This window comes from Neofelis nebulosa, chromosome 8 (assembly GCF_028018385.1).
Source record: "Neofelis nebulosa isolate mNeoNeb1 chromosome 8, mNeoNeb1.pri, whole genome shotgun sequence".
In the NCBI taxonomy this organism is placed as follows: Eukaryota; Metazoa; Chordata; class Mammalia; order Carnivora; family Felidae; genus Neofelis; species Neofelis nebulosa.
Window position 1 is genome coordinate 31,548,997 of NC_080789.1, and position 2,954 is coordinate 31,551,950.

At 38.4% G+C, this 2,954-nt stretch overlaps 1 pseudogene; it reads left to right on the forward strand.

Moving 5' to 3' along the window:
• Positions 1 to 1,461: 1,461 nt before the first annotated feature.
• LOC131483955 (ras-related C3 botulinum toxin substrate 1-like) lies at positions 1,462 to 2,163 on the forward strand (annotated as a pseudogene).
• The last annotated feature ends 791 nt before the right edge of the window (positions 2,164 to 2,954 follow it).

Sequence of the window (2,954 nt, forward strand, 5' to 3'; positions counted from 1 at the left end):
TGACAAGTAACCAAGCTGAACAGCAAAAAGAAAAAAAAGAATAACAAAAATGAGAATAGGTTAAGGGAACTCTGTGAGATCAAGTGTAATAACATTTGCATTATAGGTATCCCAGAAGGAGAAGAGAGAGAGGAGGAGGCAGAAAACTTATGTAAAGAAATAATAGCTGAAAACATCCTAATCTGCAGAAAGAAACAGACATCCAGGTCCAGCAAGCACAGAGAGACCCTAAAAATATGGACCCAAAGATGTCTACACCAAAACACATTATAATTAAAATGGCAAAAAGTAATAATAAAGAGAGAATTTTAAAGGCACCAAGAGAAAACAGTTTCATAGAAGGGAAATCTCACAAGGGTATCAACTGATTTTTCAGCAGAAACTTTTAGGGCCGGAAGGAAGTGGCATAAGGTATTCAAAGTGCTGAAAAGAAAACACCTATAACAAAGAATATTCTACCCAGCAAGATTATCATTCATCATAGAAGAGAAAAAGGGTTTCTCAGACAAACATAAGTTAAAGGAGTTTATCACTACTAAACTAGCCTTACAAGAAATGTTAAAGAGAATTCTCTAAATCGAAAGAGAAGGTCATAACTAGAAGAAAATAATGAACAGAAAAAATTTCACAGGTAAAAGCAAACCTGTAGTAAAGGTACTAGATTAATCATTTATAAAGCCAGTATGGAGGTTAAAATACAAAATTAGTAAAATCAATTATATCTACAAAAAATTAGTCAAAGGATATACAAAATAAAAGATACATTCATAAAATGTGAAGTGGACTGTAAAACTTTCGTGCTTCTGGATGTGTTCAAAGTTAAGAGACCATCAACTCAATATAGACTACTATACACATAACAGGTTATAATTGAACCCCATAGTAACCACAAGTCAAAAATCTATAATACACAAAAAACAAAGAGAAAGGAATACAAGCATAACACTAAAGAAGGCCATCAAACCACACAGGAAGAGAACAAGAGAAAAAGAACAGAGAAGAACAAAAAGAATGGGCATTAAGAAGTAGAAATTTTCAGTTATAATATAAATAAGTCACAGGGATGAAAAGTGCAGCATAGGGAATATAGTCAATGAAATTATAATAACACTATTTGGTGACAGATGGTGACTACACTAATTGTGATGAGCACTGTGTTAGTATAGAATTGTTGAAACATTATGTTGCATATCTGAAACTAATATAACACTGTATGTTAATTATAATTTAAAAAGTACCTACAATTAACAGAATGGCACCAAGTACACACCCATCAATAATTACTTTAGAGTTTTCTCCAGCTTTTGGGTGGTGGCCACTTCTGGGCTCTGTCTTCCGGTAGGTGGAGGATGAGGTAGCATGGACAGCAGCCCTGGCACCCCGCACCCCGCCACCCTCAGCCACCCGCCCACCTGCCTGCCTGCCTCCCCTGAGCCTGCTGAGGCCCAGCAAGCGGCCCAGATGCAGGCCATCAAACATGTGGTGGAGTACTACAGAGTTGTAGTAAAACGTGCCTACTGATCAGTTACACAACCAATGCATTTCCTGGAGAATATATCCCACTGTCTTTGACAACTATTCTGCCAATGTTATGGTGGATGGAAAACCAGTGAATCTGGGCTTATGGGATACAGCTGGACAAGAAGATTATGACAGATTACGTCCCTTATCCTCTCAGCGAACGGATGTATTCTTAATTTGCTTTATCTTTTGTGAGTCCTGTGTCATTTGAAAATGTTGGAGAAGAGTGGTACCCTGAAGTGCAACACCACTGTCCCAACACCCCCATCATCTTGGTGGGAACTAAACTTGACCTCAGGGATGACAAAGACAGGATTGGGCAACTGAAAGACAAGAAGCTGACTCCCATCACCTACCAGCAGGGTTTGGCCATAACGAAGTTAGATGGGTGCTGTAAAATACCTAGAGTGCCTGGCTATCACGCAGAGAGGCCTCAAGACAGTGTTTGATGACGCTAGTCGAGCAGTTCTCTGGCCCCCTTCAGTCAAGAGGAGGGAAAGAAAATGCCTGCTGTTGTAAATATCTGGGCCCCTCTCCTGCCCTGTCCCCCTCGGAACCTTTGTACACTTTGCTCAAATATGGTGGAGCCTTCACACTCAATGCCATCTTTTTGTTACAGATTAGTTTTTCCATAAAACCATTTTGAACAAATCAGTAATTTTTAGGATTTATTTGTAAAGTTTAAGACTTCAAATTTTCACATTAAAATGTATCCCTAAAATGGCAAGCTTTCTTAAAGCCTTATTTTTCAAAAGCCCTTACTCTTGCTCAGATTAAGAGTTGCTCAGATTAAGATCCTCATGGATCGAGGGTAATGACTCAGCTCTCTGGATCAATCTTTTTTATTTTGTAGTGAGATTTTTGTTTCTTTAAGTTAGTGTATTAGCTTTGGCTGAGATCTGGAACCGCCCTCTGACTCCCTTCCCTGTGATGAAGGCTCCGCTGTGGTCGCGGGCACACGGGGGCGGGTGTGTGCTTCACAGGAGGCCATCAGAGGACAAGACACTATTCTTACAAAATATGGAGGTTAATTTACACAACACTGTGCGCATCATTATTAAACTGAGTGAAAGTGTCACGAGTAAAATCTTAAAAAGTTAGTTTCTGTCAGATGCAATGAATGATGAGAGGTCAGTATCATCACTAAGTGTTTTAAGATTTTTTTCTTAGACCTGCCATCCCTCCTAAAATGGGGCATTTAGTTCATCTTTGAACTGGTCATTCCCATAGTTGCTAACTTAGTGCTTTTATTTTAGAACCCCTTCTTAATGAACAATATGCCTCCTTGTATTATAAAATCTTTCTGATAATGCATTAGATTATTTTTTAGATTAGTAAAAGTGCATTCCTGTTCCCTTGTTACTTTATTCAAAGCTAATAAGTGTTTTCCTTAGTTTTCTAGTAATTAGGCAAAAAAAAAAATCATGTGTTGC